This window comes from Lactuca saligna, chromosome 9, assembly GCF_052625555.1.
Source record: "Lactuca saligna cultivar CGN05327 chromosome 9, ASM5262555v1, whole genome shotgun sequence".
NCBI classification, from domain to species: Eukaryota; Viridiplantae; Streptophyta; class Magnoliopsida; order Asterales; family Asteraceae; genus Lactuca; species Lactuca saligna.
Window position 1 is genome coordinate 18709531 of NC_136425.1, and position 19657 is coordinate 18729187.

The following is a 19657-nucleotide window of genomic DNA, read 5'->3' on the forward strand; positions in this document are numbered from 1 at the left end:
AATTTTTTTCTGTTTATAACGAGTATAAATAAGGGAATTTGAGTTGAAAATGAGTATTGCAACACCAAGTGTCTTTCCATAAAAGCATTTTAACGCCAGAACCTGGGATAAGCTTGAATATCACATTACCATCAATATTTGGGTTGGAGATGGAGTTCATAGCCTTGGATATATTACACTAAACATCATTTGTGGATTTCCTAGCGATATACGAGCTTGACGTGTTGTGCAAATTATGAATGCTCTCAATAACTGTCTTCCATTATTATTGGATTAGGTTTCTAAGCCAATAACTGATTTAGTATAATCTTGAATTATTAGCCAAATCCTTTTAGATTGCCCTAAAACCTAGTAATTAAATAGGATGACTTTTAGAGAGAGAGAGAGAGAGAGAGAGAGAGAGAAAGTGTGTGTGTGTGACTTATTTATTGATAAATAGAAAAAAAAATTTATTAATATGTTATGAAAATAATATATTAATTAGAAATAGTAATATTTAATTAATAATTAATTAGAAATTAATTAGATTAATTATATTAATTAAAAGTGCAAGGGTTAAAGTACAATTGGTCAATAGTTGAACAAGAAAGAGTCCAGAACCTTCCTTGGAAGGAGGTGGACGAAATTAGGGTATTTCAGGGTATCTGGAATATTCCTTGCAGATAAATAGGAAACTGAATAATTATAAAATTGAATAAATAATATTTTATTCATTTAGGGTTATCTAGGGTTTCCAAGTTGCACTATATAATGACCCCTAACCTTAAATTTTCAGCCAACAACTCCCCCTGCTCTAAAGAAGACCGAAAATCGTCACCTCTCTCCTCTCTCAAAAGTTTTATGTTGCTAGTGTTTAGTGTGAACCATCAGACGCACGACACTTGTGGTTCTAGCTTCCAAGTTATCAAAGAAAAGATTATTGATTGTTTACTACAATAGTCAAAATGTATGTTGTTCCTTCTATAATTTTTGAAATTGCCTAGGGTTAGCGTGTAACACCTACAAATCTGGGCTAGTCAATTTAGAAATAATAAGCATCAAAAATGAGTTTTTAATGGAAGATTATTTAGATATATTAATCTTTTCCAAGTGTTAGTATATGTTACAAAGGTTTCGTACACATAAAGAACGCCGAAATCCGACTTATAACGAAAAAGTTATGATTCGTCGAAGTTTTACGGCAAAACCGACACGACACCGAGAATCGTAAAAAGTGAATTTACGATAAAATACTTTCTAGACTTAGCAATCTAACTGAAACTCATATTATATGTTAAACTGAGAGCGTGCATAAAAAAACGTCCAAATCTGACTTCATATGAGGAAGTTACGATTTTTCTAAGATTTAGCATAACAGTGCACAACCCGGAAATTCGAATTTTAGATCGGTCGATTTTTAGGCAAAATAATCTAAATGAGAAATGAAGATATAATTAATAGGAGTTAAACGATATAAATACAGTCGAAAACGGAGCTCGTATGCAAAAGATATAGGCGAAGCTTAGTCCATACTTTTCGAGCACGTCAAGTTCGATACAATTTTGTAAATCTAAGATAGAATGAGAATTAGCCAAAGGGATCTAAATGAAAGTTGTATTACTCGTAAATATCAACGCGTGGACATAAATAACGTAGAAAATGGAGCTCATACGCAGAAGATACGAACGAAGCTTAGGGGCTACTCTACGATAAAATCCCTATAAATAAAGGATGAATCATTCATATTTTCTTCACACAATAAGCCTTTCTTTCTCTATCTAACTCCCCCAAACCCCCCAAAGCCTAGGGTACCTCCCTAGCACGAGAAGGAATCCCAAGGGCTCCCGACGGCTCTGAGGAAAAGAGCTTTTCGGCTCAGAAGCTCTACTCCAACGGAGCCCGGTTTTTAATAAAACCTGCTATTTCGTCGAAGGAAAATAGAATTGTTAGAAGTGAAGCGCTACCCGAGTTTGGAATCATCACTTTAACAATTGAGTGCATGGTCCCTTTCATCTTACACATAGATATGAAGTATTTTATATAAACTACATGCTATGTGTACATATTATCTGTAAACTTGCTATCTATGCTGGATGAACAATTTTATACAACTTTTATATGATTTAAACTGTAAACTTGCTATCTAAGTGACAGAACTAGCAACTGTGTCATTGACAACAATGGACTTCATACCTATTCCTTAGGAATGAATGAATTAGAAATAGCTGATTCTTAAGGTAGATCCTTAAGAGTAAAGAACATAATAGGGATGCGTAATAGGGTTAACTGTTTGAGGATTAAACATAACAATTATATTATTGTGGGTTGAAAACCCTATGTACTCACCAGGTTTCCCAACCTGACCCACTCAGTTTATTTATGTCATAGGTGTTGATAAGAAATCGCATTACACTAAGAGATTAAGGAGATATAAATCACTAGTGATAATGAATGTAAGTTCTATTTATGCTTATGTTTCTGTATTGACGATGACATCTCAAATGTTTTAAAATGAATAAAAATACTTTTCTTCGGAAATGCTTTGATAACGTATTTATCACGTTTTACTGGGAAAAAAATTCCACAATATTTTTATTAAATGGGGTACTCTGATTTTTATAAAGCATAAACAAAATTGGTCTTTTATGGCCGTGAAAATGGGAATGTGACATAGTGCGTTCTTGTTGTTCAATAGAATGTTGCATCACTAGTGTTATGACTTAAATCTTTAGGTTGCATGTACCCTTAAGTGTTAAGGATTTATCCACGTTAATACATGTAAAACCCATCAGTGGTATCAGAACATATGGTTGTTTAAAAATTGAATGTACATTGCTTGGACTTGAACAAAACCCGAAGGAGGAAAACAAAATCATCATTCTGTCACTCCACCACGACATGGTGATCTGCGAATTCACGTCTTTTTATGTTCGACCAAGATATGGTAATTGTTTGCTACGATATGGCGGACCCTCAGATTAGCTAAAAAATTGGTTTTTGCTTGACTCATAAATTGATTAAGATAATTACTTTAGATAATGTTTTTAATTGTATAAAACTGAATAATTATATTTCTAATTAGATATCCTTATCTTGAATTTGTGAATTATCCTTATGTTTTAATTATTTGATTAATTAAAAGATAAAGATCAAAAATATAATTGGTTTATTTTAAATTAAATTAATTTCCAAAATTTCGAAAATTTAATTTAAACCTCGTGTTTTTGAAAAGTTTTAAAATATGCCTTATATGTAATATATTAAAAGTTAATTACTATATGTATAAGATTAAGTCAGTCAAGTCGCTAGTACACCTCATTCATGAACACTAATCCCTAGCCGCTATAATCGTTTTGGAGCAAGATCTACCCTTGGTGAAGCTTTTTGGAGCTTGAGAAAGAAGATAGTCATAGTGGAGCAAGAAGGGAGCCTTGGATCCAGAGTTGGTGGAACATTTCTGAGCATTTAAAGGTAATAAATCGTTACCTTTCCTCTTTTGCTTAATAGATCAACCTTGGCTATGAGATTTGGAGCTTTTAGGCCATGCTTAAGAGCTATTTCGAGTTAGAAGCCCAGATCTGAAGTTGCTACTTCAGATCTGAGTGTATCTTGGCCTAGAAAGTCATAAAGCATCTATTTTTGGGTTAATAGTGAAGCCTCTTTGTCTTAAACCCTAGTTTGGATTGTTTTAAGCTTAGATCTCTTGATCTACACGTAAAGTTTGCCACTTTACGTGAGGGATAGGCCTTAGAAGTATGGATCTATGAGTTGGAAGCCCTGTTTGGCTCGAAAAGCCACTGCATGGATTAAGGACTGAATAGACTCGGCGAGTCCTTTGAGTGGACTCGGTGAGTAGTATGAAGATGGAGATGAACTCGACGAGTTGGATGAACAACTCGGCGAGTCTGTTGAAGATTTCCTTGGACTCGGCGAGTCAAGTCGCAAAACCCCAAACCGTTCGAGTCAAGGCTCGGTTTAGTGAGTTGAGTGGGGACTCAGTGAGTTGGACATGACAGAACTCGTAAATCAGTGAACTCGGCGAGTCAGTAGACTGACTCGGCGAGTAGGGTCAACATGGAAGGTTGACTTTGGCTAGGACTTTGACTTTGATCGGAGTTGAGTTAGTTGACTTTTAGAGGACTGTCAGGCTAAGTGTTGCTTTGTTATTGGTGGCTCGGAGAGTTAGAGGAGCAACGTTTCAGACGGTGGTTGGTTAGCAGTCCGAGAGTTACCAGCAGAATTCAGCAGTTCAGGTGAGTTTCCTTCCTGTAGGAACGGGTCTAAGGCCACAAAGCCGGCCCGCTCAGTTAGCAGTAGTTTTTGGACTTCGGTCCGATGCAATAGTTAGTATGTTTGATGCCTTCGTGGCTCAGACAGGATTTATGTGCTATGTGTTATGTGTTATGTGTTCCGGGCTACGGCCCGATGCAGTATGCAGTATATGTGTTCATGCTAGTTGATATGTTATGCCATGCTATGTTCATTCAGTTTCCGGACTTCGGTCCGATGCAGGGGGCAAGGCCCCAGTTAGTCTGGACTTCGGTCCGATGTAGGGGACAAGGTCCCATTCAGTCTCCGGACTTCGGTCCGATGCAGGGGGCAAGGCCCCAGTTAGTCTGGACTTCGGTCTGATGCAGGGGACAAGGTCCCAGTCAGTTTCCCGACTTCGGTATGATGCAGGGGGCAAGGCCTCAGTTAGTCAGGACCTCGGTCCGATGCAGTGGGCACGGCCCAGTATGTGCTTTATATGTTATTGTATGGTATGTGGTAGTTTGGGGGAGCTTACTAAGCTTCGTGCTTACAGTTTCAGTTTTTGTTTTTAGGTACTCAGTTTTCAAAGGAGGAGCTCGGAAAGATTGCAGTGCACACACCATAGTCAGCTAGCCTGGGATGTTTTACTCTGATAATAAGTTTGTATTTCGAATTAATGCTACGAAATTATGTTATGATTTATGATACGGTTTTTATGAATATGGTTTTAGTAAGGTTTTAAAAAGAAAATTTTAGTCGTGATTTTTGGTATGTGACAAGTTGGTATCAGAGCCTTGGTTTGAGGGATTCGGATACACTTCGAATGTGTCTGAACTCAAACTAAGGAAATGGTAAAAGGTTTTCAAAAGAAAGACATTTTCGAAAGAAATTTTTAGGAAAGAAAGAGTTTTTGGAAAAAGCGAAAAGGACTTTTAGAAAGAAAAGAACTTTAAAAAGAGAAAAAGGTGTGGTGCATGCAATCAGCCGAGCTCAAGTAAGTACTCCCAAATTACTCATGCAAGTTTATGTGATGATTATCAGTTTCAGTTTCAGTTTCAGTAGAACAGCATGCTAGTATAGGACTAAGGATCAGGAGGATGCCTTATGTGCCTGCTATATGTGCTTTAGCTTTACAAGATTTGCATGCTAGTATTGAGTAGACAATAGTAGGATAGCCTGTTAGGGTTATGCCTGATAATATGAGCTTAGCATTGTATGCTAGTACAATATCTCGTTATGAGAATAGATTTGCTTGAGTAGTTTCCTGTATCCGAATGCTGCTTGCTTTGTGCTTTGTGGGACTCTGAGTGATGGGAGTTAGCCATTAGGTGAATACATCACATCACATGTGATCAGGGTTAAATAATCTTAGAGTGTTGGATTTGGCCCTATTGCGCAGCTCTTGTTTGAGTCTAACCGTTGTAGGGACGAGTCTTTTACTCGAAGGATTATCTGAGCCTCATCACATGTGATGGTATTCAGGTGATGGCTAATTAGTATTACAAGGAGGCCTTCAGCAGCTGAGGACTGGTTTGAGTGGAGTCAGAGATTTCCCCTAGGGCAAGCCTAGGATAAGAGTAGCAGAGATCAGTAGCAGTAGAGTGACTTGGTGGAGTTGAGGTAACTCTTGAGGAAAGTACGGATAGATGTGGAAGGTAGTATGAGCCCGTACTACTGAAAGCAGAGGATCCGTACTAGATTTAAGAGGGGCCGAGAAAAAACCAGGGAGCTAGTAGAGTGTGTGAGAGATCCCTCAGCAATGGTGTGTATATTGATCAGTAGTGTGATATATTTTTTCAGCATGGTGACTTTGCACGAGATACCAGTTAGCAGTTCAGGTACCAGGGAGGGATCTGGCTCGGGCTCTAGAGCCGGGCAGCTTGATGATCAGATGAAGAATTTCATTTCCGCAGAGATTATGCGCAACATTATCGATCAGACTCCAGTGATTTTCGGTTCAGTTAAAGAGGCCATTATGGAACTCATGGACAATCACCTTGAGGCCTTTAAGGCCGGGGTGGTTTCAGGGCAGATTCGGGCTCGTCTAGAGCCCGATTCTTATGAGGTTCAGGGAGATCCCATTTCTAGCTTTCGCCATCAAGGGACAAGAGTGATTCAGGCACCTTGTCTTCAAGAGAGACCTCTGCATGATTGGATAGTTAAGGAGGTCTCGCGAGCCATTCGCGAGGGGTTGTCCGACATGGTCGCGAGGATTATTGATAGGTTGACTACGAAGCTCCATGATCAGATAGCAGTTGTTCAGATGATGGATGCGGTCGATATGGTAGCTCAGGAGTGAGAGACGGGCAGGGAGTCGGGAAGGAAGAGGAAAGCAGATGGGTCACAGGTACCACAGGTTTGGGCAAGATACCCAAAGGGTCGGATTGGAGATCGAAATACTATCAGAGCCGCAGTCGATGCGGGAAGTGTGGTAGGTCGCACTTGGTTGTGTGCAGGAGTGGTAGTGGTGGTGTTTTGGGCTGCTTAAGGTGCGGCCGAATGGGCCATTTCAGCAGGGATTGTACTACTACCATTGCCCAGGGACTTGACCCGATATGTTTCCATTGCGGTCAGAGAGGCCACAAGAGGGCCCACTGTCCAGGTGGGTATGCAGGAGAGTAGGTGATAGCTCTTACGTCTATGTCTTCGAGTACCACCAGCAGTTGCTGGGGCCGGGCAAGGGCTCCCACGGCTCGAAGCAGATTGTACCGGTTGATTGCAGCTAGGGTTCGAGCAGCACCGGGTGTTGGAGGTATGTATCTTTTGCCTTCCTATCAATTATCATTCATGATATTATTGTTATGTTGTTGCAACGATATTTATAAGCGTATGTATTGGGGTATTATAATACCTGTTTGTGACTGAGCTATATGCCATTTGCATACCTTGGATTTTTGGTTAGTAGTCAAGGGATGGGTTTTATCGAAAAAGGTTACTTAGGGTGCAGTAAGTGTAGCATGCCTTGGAGGGACTTGGTATGTCTCGGTAGTTCGGAGCCGTATAAGTAATAGAAATGGAGTGGTTAGATCCCTAGCTATTGTAAGCGTAGGATTCCTCAGCAGATTAATTATGGAATGGTAGCAAGGATTTGGATTTCTATTCATTAAGCAGCGAGGTGTTGGCAGGATCAAAGTGGGGGAGAATCCTCCGAGTATGCAAGGGCAAGAGTACGCTGACCCGGAATGAGTACGTAATCCTTGAAAAGAAAGGATAGTAGCATAGCAATGGGTGGATCAAGGAGTTCAGAATTGGGAGTTTGGGGAACTTCCTAGAAGTTAGTTCATGTAATTGATATGTGTTGGATATTATTCCTTTTATATATCAGCTCAGATACCGATTTGTTGGAAATATAACAATCTGATCACCACAACAAAAGGCTCGGTTACCAGTTACTGTGTGACAGATATATTAGTTTAAGATATAAGATAGATATATATATATATATATAAAGAATAAGAATTGCGGAATAAGTATAAATATGAAAGCTGTAAATGACTGAAAGCTATAATAATATAAATGATTGTATTTAAATGACGTTAAGCTATAAATAATATAAATGACTGTATTTAAATGACATAAAGCTATAAATAATATAAATGACTATATTTAAATGACGTAAAGCTATAATAAAGTATATAAATATATAAATATATATCAAGTAGGTTCGTCAATAAATTGACTGAACCGGACTCATGAAGCGACTGGTCGATATTTGTTCTTTGAATGGACTGGTCGATATTGGGACTCTTGGAGCGACTGGTCAATATATGTTCTTTGAATGGACTGGTCGATATTGGGACTCTTGGAGCGACTGGTCTATATTAGTTCAAAGATCAATCCGGCATTGGATAAGTAACAAAAGTTCATTTAAAGCTCGATTTTATGTAAAACAAGTGTTTACAAAAGGGTACAAAATACATGGGTTTATGTATTTGTATTTGAAGTATTTTTGGGTAAAAACATGCACACGGGTCGTGTAAGATAAGGCACAAGTGACACGGGTCGTGTAGGAGGGTTTTTGGAGGGTTTTCTTGATGAAGCTTCTGAACACGGGTTGTGTAGAATAAGGCACAAGTGACACGGGTCGTGTAGGAGGTTTTTAGAAGGTTTTAAAGGTCAAAATCCTGAACACGGGTCGTGTTGATTTAGGCAAAAACAACACGGGTCGTGTTCGCGCAGATCCTTGCATACACAGATTAAAAACCTTCAGTTTTCGGAAAATCTCTCTGGATAGCCATTTCTCTATCGCGTCTCTCTGGGGCTTCCCGTGGTCAAAATCGTCCACGAAAATTCCTAGATGAAGGTAAGGTTCTAAAGAATTTGTGATGAAAATCTCCCTAGTCTTATTTTGGCTGTGTTGTGCTCGGTTTTCTGTTTTCTAACATGCAGATTCTGAACTTGAAAACAAAAATCTCTCTGGATAGCCAATTCTCTCTCGCGTCTCTTTGGGGTTTCCTGTGGTCAAAATCGTCCACGAAAATTTCTAGATGTAGGTAAGGTCCTGAAGAATTGATGGTGAAAATCTCCCTAGTCTTTTTGTGCTTGTAAAGAGCCCAGTTTTCTTCGTTGTTGACTTGAAGATTCTGATGTCGAAAAACAGCAAGGTGGTGATGGTTGTGGTGATTTGAAAGGGTTTTTGGAGGAGGTTTAAGGAGGGTATTTGGAGCGTGTTTGGAGATTATTTTGAGATTGGAAGGAGGTTAATATAAGGGAGGTGTTTGGTGGTAAATGGTGTGATGAACAAGGATAGTGAAGATGAAGAACCTTGAGTTTCAATGAAGAAGATGAAGATGGTTGATGGTGTTCTTCATTTAGCTTGTTGATGATCTTGGTGTTCTTCACTTCATTGTTGTTTGATCTTGGTGTTCTTCATTTTCTCCAGGGATTTGTCTTTGTTCTTGAGGAGGATGAAGATGGTTGATGTTCTTGGGAGAGTTTGTAGTTTGTAGAAGTGTTACAAAAATTACAAAATGAACACACACCCTTACACACACAAACTCATGTATACATATATGCATGAAACAAATATCTTCTAGTGCACTTGAGTATATGGAGAGTTGGCTGCAAGTTGATGTAGAGTAGGAGGCAAAAACGTGGGGGTTCTTTTGCTTCTCATTTCCTTGACTTTGTTGACCATTTCTTGTAGACTATTCAACATATATACATATATAATACATATATACATATATAATACATACATATGTATATAATACACACACACACACACACACATATATATATATATATATATATATATATATATTGTTGAAATTGTTTAGTCACACATATGTGTTTTCGTCATTCGCGTGTTTTCGTATTTTCCGTTTTATCACGCATTTGTGCAACCTGAAATAACTGATAATATTTGTTAGATTGTATAAAAACAGTTCATCTTATTTCAGTGATGGTCACATACTAGGTTACATAAGAACATTTTTCAACAATTTCCCCCTATGTGATCATTGCTGAAATAAGGACAGGTATAATCATATTGACAGTTTAACTTTTGAAGATTCGAGATAAAAGATTTGTCAATAGATAAGATATATAAAAAACCATAGCAATTGATTTGAAAGTTTGTGACTTGGTTTAACATATCTTATGTAAAAGATTTTTAGAAATTTGTTTCCGAATCAAAGTCTCGGGTTCGGTTATCAAAGGGTAGCCATATATGTATCTAAAGAAATTTCTTAAGATTTTATAGCATTATTAATGACGACAAGTGGTTTAACAGGTCGATTCAGATGAACGCTCATAGGTATAGCTCACACTTCACTTGGGTGTTTGGTTGTTCTGGCAGCAGAACAAGTTAATGATCACTAAAAATGAGTGATATCTCTCTCTGACGACTCACACTCATATTGGAGGTGTTCAACTATGCTTTTCCTGAAAGGTCACTTAGTCTCATTATTAGATAATCAATCACATAAGACTGGTTTCGGCATTACTCAGCGGGTTTCTTCATTCATGCCATTAACTTTCTCTCTCTCTCCGTCGGGAAATACATGTAGAGGGGTTTAGCAATTTTCATAGTGCAGTTTGCAACTAAGAATCTTCATTGATGAAGGCTACAGTATCCCGGGAAATCCATTGTTGTTGCAGCTTTTTCTTTGATGGTTTCCTTTTTGTTGATCAATATCTTTTTGTTGTAAAAGGATATTTTGTTTTAGCATCGAGAATTTGCTACATTTGAGAAAATTGGGATTTTTGAGAGTATCTATCTTGCGGGATTAAGATATCCCTTTTTGTGAAAAATGGTTAAAAACAGATCACGAGATCTTTTGATGTTTGCTTTGAAATAACCATTTGGTTGAACTTTGTTTGAAAATACCAAATGTAGAGTTTTTTTTTTTTTTTTTTTTTTTTTTTGTTTGGTATTTCTTCGGTGAATGATTTGGCTTTCTTGTTGATTCTTCTTTATCTTGTTTCATCTTTTCTTGTTGATGGATCACGGGATCTCAAGACATCATTTTTGGTTGGCTTATATCTAGGTAGGGATTAGTGGCATAAAAGACAGTTTGTCTAGTATGTAAGAAATGAATGAATCGTCCCTGGTCATTTTGATATCTAAGCAAAAATGAGACCGTGACAAGGTATAATCGGATATACCTTATAAGCAATAGTGACACACCTAAGCTCACAAGAAATGAATTCCACAATGATTCAGATTGATGAGGCACAAATTCTCACATGGGTTTTTGTTTTCATCTGAACCTCCTAACCTTATGTCCCTTTTTAAAATCATCAATAATGAAATAAAATTGAAGGAAATAAAGTTATGTACATTATGAAAAGTAGGAGATTTGAACCTTCACTCCAATTGAGAATCAATATGACTTAAAATCTTCATCGAGCATAAGCATCTGAAAATTAAGTCAAAAGACGATTAATCACAAGGTTCTATAAAAGCTTATTACGACAAGTCTTTTATTATATTTTTGAAGATTTGTTTTTCTGAATGTTTTTGGAAATATTGGTTATTTCAATGTTTTTGGTTTTTTTGAAAAGAAAGTAGTTTTCAAATGTTTTTGAATTTTCTTTTTGAGTGAAAGTAAACACACTTTTGTACAAACAAAAAGTAAAAGTTTAAGGATGGATGTTATCTGGATTTAACATTCCTAGACGGCCTAGGAAGTATTGAAACTTCGTTTCATCGAGAGCCTTAGTGAAGACATCGGCAATTTGATCTTCGGAGTTGATGAAGTGTAGTTCGATATGACCCTTTTGAATGTTGTCTTTGATAAAGTGATATCGAATGTCGATGTGCTTTGTCATGGAATGGTGAACGAGATTGTGAGAAATGGCAATTGCACTGGTTGAGTCACAAAATATGGGAATTTGTCAGATTTTGAAGCCATAGTCACGCAGTTGAGTTTGCATCCATATGACTTGTGAACAACAGCTGGCGGCAGCGACATATTCAGCTTCTGCTGTTGATGTGGATACACAAGTCTGTTTCTTTGAAGTCCAACTCACTAGTCTACCTCCTAGGAATTGACAGCTACCAGATGTACTCTTCCTATCTAGCTTGCATCCTCCGTAGTCTGAGTCGGTGAAAGCGTTCAACTGAAAATCGGATTTAGCTGGATACCAAAGGCCAAGTTTGGGAGTGCCTTTAAGGTATTTGAAGATGCGTTTCACAGCAACTACATGGGATTCCATAGGATTTGCTTGGTATCTAGCACAAACACATGTAGAAAACATGATGTCAGGTCTGCTGGCAATGAGGTACAAGAGTGATCCGATCATTCCACGATATCTTTTCTGGTCAACGGGTTTGCCATTTAAGTCTGCATCAATTTTGTATCCAAAAGCCATTGGGGTTTTTGCGGTATTGGATTTTTCCATTGAAAAACGAGTGAGTAGGTTTTTGACATAATTCTCTTGGTTGATGAAAATGCCATCAGTTGACTGTTTGATTTGAAGTCCGAGAAAAGTAGTCATCTCCCCAATCATGCTCATTTCAAATTTGCTCTTCATTAGATCTGCAAACTTAACACTTAAAGATTCATCAGTAGAACCGAAAATAATGTCATCAACATATATTTGTACGATTAACAGATGTTTATTAAAGATTTTACGAAAGAGTGTTTGATCAATTGAACCTCTTTTAAAACCTGATTCTTCGAGAAAGGTTGACAACGTGGCATACCAAGCTCGAGGTGCTTGTTTCAAGCCGTAGACAGCTTTCTGCAATTTAAAGCTGTGATCTGGAAATTTGGGATCTTCGAAACCTGGTGGTTGTTGGATGTATACTTCGCGATCTATCTCTCCATGTAGGAATGCACATTTAACATCCATTTGGAATACTTTGAAATTCTTATGTGCAGCATATGCAAGAAAGATGCGAATTGCTTCGATTCGGGCAACTGGAGCATATGTTTCATCATAGTCGATTCCCTCTTGTTGTGAATATCCTTTGACTACAAGACGTGCCTTGTTTCGACAAATGATTCCTTGATCGTCAGTCTTGTTTCTGTATACCCATCTTGAACCTATAACAGTAACATCGGGTGGAGTAGGAACAAGATTCCATACGTCGTTTCTTTCAAATTCTGCTAGCTCTTCTTGCATAGCTTTTACCCAATCTGGATCTTTTATAGCGGAATGTATGGTTTTGGGTTCGGTCGTGGATAAGAAGGCTCCAAATAAACATTCATTTGTGGATGCGCCTCTAGTCTGAATGCCTATGTTGGGATCTCCGATGATTTGGTCTGTTGGATGATTTCTGGTCCACTTTATTAAGCGATTCTCTTCCGCTATAATAATTGGAGTTTTAGTATCCCATTGTTCTTCTCCAGGCGTTTCATCTTGGAATAGGTTTGAAGGTTCCCCCATAAATGATGCATCGGGATTGTTTTGGCTATTTGGGGTTCGGGTGTTTAAAGGAGGATTTGGTGTTTGTTCCAAAGAGGAAGTATGTGTTGGTGGTTCCCCCTCGAATTGATTTGCATCATTTTGGTTTGTTTGTGGAATTACTTCACTGGGTGTTCCTGTAGGGTCAATTAAAGTAGTTAGAAGTTCAGAATTGTAAGCGGTTTTTGGTTGTTCAAAAAGCAAATCAAGATCGATTTCAATGTCTATGTCAGGAGAAGGTGTTTGTTGAATTGGATTTTGAAAAATATTTTCAATCATTTTTGAACCAAAATGTTCACGATCCAATTTCCTAACATAAAATTCATCGAAATGAACATCGGTACTTTCTTCAATTACTCTAGTACGTTTATTCAGTACTCGATAAGTAGCTGAAGAAAAAGAGTAACCAAGGAAAATTCCTTCGTCCGACCTTGATTCAAATTTTGAAAGGTGATCTTTATTATTCTTTACGAAGCATCGACAACCGAAAATATGGAAAAATTTGATGTTTGGTTTTCGGTTGTTAATGACTTCATATGGTGTTTTATGAAGATGTTTATGGATTAAGGAACGATTTTGAGTATAGCAAGCTGTGGCTATTGCTTCTGCCCAGAAGTATTGTGGCAGATCAGCGAAGATAAGCATTGATCTTGCAGCTTCACATAGAGTTCGGTTCCTTCTTTCGACAACACCGTTCTGTTGTGGAGTGTATGGGGCTGAGAAGTTGTGTTCAATTCCTTTGTCTTTGAGAAATGAATCTAGAGTATTGTTTTTGAACTCTAAACCATTATCACTTCGGATTCTTCGAACAGGTCGTTTCAACTTCAGCTTGATTTGTTTGATGAAGTTGATCATCTCTTCAGGTGCTTCTGACTTTAGTCTTAAGAAAAAGACCCAAGTAAAGCGCGAGAAACCATCAACGACAACAAGAATGTACTTCTTCCCTTGTATGGTTTGGGTTTTGGCAGGGCCACAAAGGTCTATGTGCAACAACTCTAGTGGTTCTGATACACTAGATTCTGAGATGCTTTTATGAGTGGATTTGGAAAGTTTTCCTTTTTCACATGCAGCACAAAGAGTTTCGTTATCAAGCTTCGGAAGTGGTAGCCCTCGAACAAGATCATCGCCGATTAATTTGTTGATGTACCCAAAGTTTAGATGGGAAAGGCGGCGGTGCCATAACCAACTAATGTCTGCTGGGGCTTTAGATAACAAACATATATCGGGTTTACCATAGATAAGATCCATGTCAAGTGGATACATATTTCCGGCACGGTCAGAATCAACTATAACATCTTTGGTTTTGGCGTCCATGATCAAGCTTCGTTGTTTGGTGAAAAGAACTTCAAGATTGTTATCACACAGTTGAGAAACATTGATGAGGTTGTGTTTCAGGTCATCGACGAAGGCAACTTTCTTTATGGTAAAATTACCATTTGTTATGTTTCCATAACCTTTGATTTTTGCTTTCATGTTGTTGCCGAAGGTAACATCTTGATTGGTTTGTATAGGTTTGAAGTCACGTAAGTAGTTTCGGTTTCCTGTCATATGCTTGGAGCAGCCACTATCAATATACCATGTATCATCATTGGGTTCTCCAGCATTAAGTACCTACAATCAGACAGAAACTTTAGGTACCCAAATCTGAATGGGTCCTGGTTTGTCAGTTGTTATTTTGGGTGCTTTTCTTAATGAATTTTTTTTTATCATTTGACTTCACATTATTGTAATGGTTTGGTTTATAACGATGGAATGGTTGAGGTTTGATTTGATCTATCAATTTTACCCAAAATGCGATTTGTTTTTGAAAACCTGTGGGTTGATAAGATCTGTGATTTGGTGAAAGATATCCTAGATGTGAAGGTTTGTTTGAAAAGTTTTCTTCATATCTGGGATGTGATGGGCGGTTTTGAAAAGCTTTTTGAGGATGATGGTTTGAAACTTTCGGATGTGATGGTTTTTGAAAGTTCCTTGAATGATTAAAAGTAATATCTAGAAATCGGTTTTCAAAAGGTTTTTGAAAAGATTTTTGTTTTTGTTTGGATACCTGTTTATGAGGTATGACGTTTGGTTTCTTTGGTTGTTTTTCAAAAAGGTTTGGTTTGATTAGTGGGGTTTTGGTGACTTGAATGGATTTTTTGCTTGTTTGTTGTTTCTTGGAGTATTTTTGTCCCAGACTAGTTTTTCCAACAATTGATGAAGTCATTGTAGGAAAAGCAGTTGGTATAGAAGTACTACCATCCTCATAAGAGGAATTTTCTCCATTCAAAAAGTTTTTGAGTTTAGTGGTTCCATCGGTATTTTTGAATTGGTGAGTTAAAGAACTTGCAGAGTCTGTTTCAGAATTTACAACTCTTTTAAAAGACTTTTTGGAAACACTGAAAGCAGTATCATCTGGACTACAGTTGATAACTGTTTCGTCATCTGAATCTTCCTCATTAACAGATGTGAAAAGATTAGGTAGAGTAGATTCAGAGTTTTCACAATTCGTCATGTTTTCCTGTTTTGCTTGTTCAATTTCAAAGGATTCTCTTCCAATTCCTGGTCTATAATTCGTATCAATTTTGCCAGTTCCCAAGGTGTTTGCCTTGGTGAAAATATCATCACTTAGTTTTCTGGCAACTTTGATAGAATCCATATTCCATATCAGTCTTTTATTCTCGGTTTCAAGAGAATTGATTTGTTTTAAAGAATCAGTCAGCTTTTCATTTAAAACATTGTATTTGTCAGTTGATTCTTGAAAGTCTTGTTTCAACTGAAGGATTTCCATTTCTAAAACATCTTTTATTTCAGAAGAAATGACTGACTGATTTTTTAGTTCCAAATCCCTTTTCTGAATTAGGGACTGATTTAATTGTTCCAAGACGTGATTATAATCTTCTGATTTTCTTTCAACGTCTCTTTCCAATTTGCTTTTCGTTCTTGTTGATTCTCCAAATTTGAGTTGCAAGGTTTGTAACTCAGATTTGCAAATATCATAATTGACCATTGTGTCATGATATGTTTTGAGATCAACTTCCAGACTAGTCTCAATTTTGGTTATGTGGGACTCAAAAATTGTTTTGGAAAAACCAAGTTCAGAGATCATAGACCATACCTGTTCTATGACGTTTGGAGCTCTTGAAGGTATTTCAACACCAGCTACGAAGCAGAAGTTTGATTGTGTTGGTTCGTGTTCAGCTTCGTCATCAGAAGTTGGCCAGTATTCCACACTTGGTTCATGGATTGCCATCAATGCTCTTTGCTTTTCTTGGTTTTCCAGTTTCTTCAATTCATCGGCTCTTTGAGCATAGTATGCTGAGTCTTTGATTTTGGTTTTGTTTTTGGCTCGACATTCTCTGGCATAGTGATTTGTTCCTTTGCAGTTGTGACAAATGATCACTTCTTCATCACTATCATCCTTTTGACTTTTAATCGGAAGTCTTTCAGGTGTTTGAGTTTGGGCTTGTTGGGAAGGTTGAGAATGGTTTTGTTGGAATCCAAAATTTTGGTTGTTTTGAAAACCATTGTTTTGATTGTTGTAACCTTGATTTTGGAAACCTCTATTTTGATTTTGAAAACTATTGTTTGGATTGTGATTATGACCTGAGTTGGGATCGCTTTGAAATCCCTGGTTTTGAAAACCTTGGTTTGAGTTATTTTGGAAAGAAGGTCTTTGAGAATTTTGTCCAAAGTAAGGTCTAGGTTGAAAACCTGAGTTGTTTTGACCAAAAGATGGCCTTGGTTGAAAACTTGAGTTATTTTGTCCAAAAGATGGTCTTGGTTGAAAATTTGGTCTAAAATTTGATTGACCATGATTTGGGATAAATCTTTGGAGATTTGTGTTTGCAACCAACGCACACAGTTGTGATAATCTGCTTCATCATTTGAATCAGACTGGAAGGCTTGGTTTTGAAAAGATGTAGTCTGATTAAAATGATTAAAGTTTTGATCATTGAAAGGTGTTTGGTTTTGAGAAGTTGTGGACACAAGTGCAAGTGGTCCTCCAAAAGCTGCAATGGTTGGTGGGTCAATCGAGGATTCATACGATTGAAGTTCTCCATACAAGTTGTACAAAGTTTCAGTATGAATAGCTGGATTTCCCTGAATAATGAGTTTAACCATTTTCCAGCTTTCGAAAAGATTGTTTAAAAACTTTAGATTTATCTCGTGTTGTGTCTTTTTGATACCCAAATTGTTCATTTTAACCATAATCAAATTGAACCTATCATGAGCATCATGGATGGTTTCTGATGAAAGAATTTTGAAATTATCGAATTCATTTAAAACAGATGTTCTTTTGTTTCCGATAATTCTTTTATTTCCACAAAAACGATTTTTCAAATTCTCCCAAATTTGATTTGCGGTTAACAGTATAATGTCATCCATTTGACTTAGAATACTGTGAGGTATTCCAGAAACAAGTTCCTTTTTGGCTTGGAGTTCCAACTTTTTTGTAATTTCAACTTGAGTGGCTTGATTTGTAGCAAGAGTAGCCATATTTTCTGGAGTAACATATGTTCCTTCTACACACTTCCAGCCATCTTCATTTATAGCATTAAGATGAAGATTCATACGGCCAACCCACGAATTATACTCTTCAGGAATAAGTATGGGTGCCCGTGAACCAGATCCTAAGCTATTTGCAATGGAGACAGAGTTCATGTTGGAGTAATTTGCCAAAGACATTTTTGAAAGGATTTTGAACAAGTGATATTAAAATGAAATTTTTAAAGAAAAGCTTATGGAAGGTTTATAAACGCTATAACCAAAAGTTTTTCGACAAAAATTTCAAGGTAAATCACACAAGCTCTGATACCAATTGTTGGATATTATTCCTTTTATATATCAGCTCAGATACCGATTTGTTGGAAATATAACAATCTGATCACCACAACAAAAGGCTCGGTTACCAGTTACTGTGTGACAGATATATTAGTTTAAGATATAAGATAGATATATATATATATATATAAAGAATAAGAATTGCGGAATAAGTATAAATATGAAAGCTGTAAATGACTGAAAGCTATAATAATATAAATGATTGTATTTAAATGACGTTAAGCTATAAATAATATAAATGACTGTATTTAAATGACATAAAGCTATAAATAATATAAATGACTATATTTAAATGACGTAAAGCTATAATAAAGTATATAAATATATAAATATATATCAAGTAGGTTCGTCAATAAATTGACTGAACCGGACTCATGAAGCGATTGGTCGATATTTGTTCTTTGAATGGACTGGTCGATATTGGGACTCTTGGAGCGACTGGTCAATATATGTTCTTTGAATGGACTGGTCGATATTGGGACTCTTGGAGCGACTGGTCTATATTAGTTCAAAGATCAATCCGGCATTGGATAAGTAACAAAAGTTCATTTAAAGCTCGATTTTATGTAAAACAAGTGTTTACAAAAGGGTACAAAATACATGGGTTTATGTATTTGTATTTGAAGTATTTTTGGGTAAAAACATGCACACGGGTCGTGTAAGATAAGGCACAAGTGACACGGGTCGTGTAGGAGGGTTTTTGGAGGGTTTTCTTGATGAAGCTTCTGAACACGGGTCGTGTAGAATAAGGCACAAGTGACACGGGTCGTGTAGGAGGTTTTTAGAAGGTTTTAAAGGTCAAAATCCTGAACACGGGTCGTGTTGATTTAGGCAAAAACAACACGGGTCGTGTTCGCGCAGATCCTTGCATACACAGATTAAAAACCTTCAGTTTTCGGAAAATCTCTCTGGATAGCCATTTCTCTCTCACGTCTCTCTGGGGCTTCCCGTGGTCAAAATCGTCCACGAAAATTCCTAGATGAAGGTAAGGTTCTAAAGAATTTGTGATGAAAATCTCCCTAGTCTTATTTTGGCTGTGTTGTGCTCGGTTTTCTGTTTTCTAACATGCATATTCTGAACTTGAAAACAGAAATCTCTCTGGATAGCCAATTCTCTCTCGCGTCTCTTTGGGGTTTCCCGTGGTCAAAATCGTCCACGAAAATATCCAGATGTAGGTAAGGTCCTGAAGAATTGATGGTGAAAATCTCCCTAGTCTTTTTGTGCTTGTAACGAGCCCAGTTTTCTTCGTTGTTGACTTGAAGATTCTGATGTCGAAAAACAGCAAGGTGGTGATGGTTGTGGTGATTTGAAAGGGTTTTTGGAGGAGGTTTAAGGAGGGTATTTGGAGGGTGTTTGGAGATTATTTTGAGATTGGAAGGAGGTTAATATAAGGGAGGTGTTTGGTGGTAAATGGTGTGATGAACAAGGATAGTGAAGATGAAGAACCTTGAGTTTCAATGAAGAAGATGAAGATGGTTGATGGTGTTCTTCATCTAGCTTGTTGATGATCTTGGTGTTCTTCACTTCATTGTTGTTTGATCTTGGTGTTCTTCATTTTCTCCAGGGATTTGTCTTTGTTCTTGAGGAGGATGAAGATGGTTGATGTTCTTGGGAGAGTTTGTAGTTTGTAGAAGTGTTACAAAAATTACAAAATGAACACACACCCTTACACACACAAACTCATGTATACATATATGCATGAAACAAATATCTTCTAGTGCACTTGAGTATATGGAGAGTTGGCTGC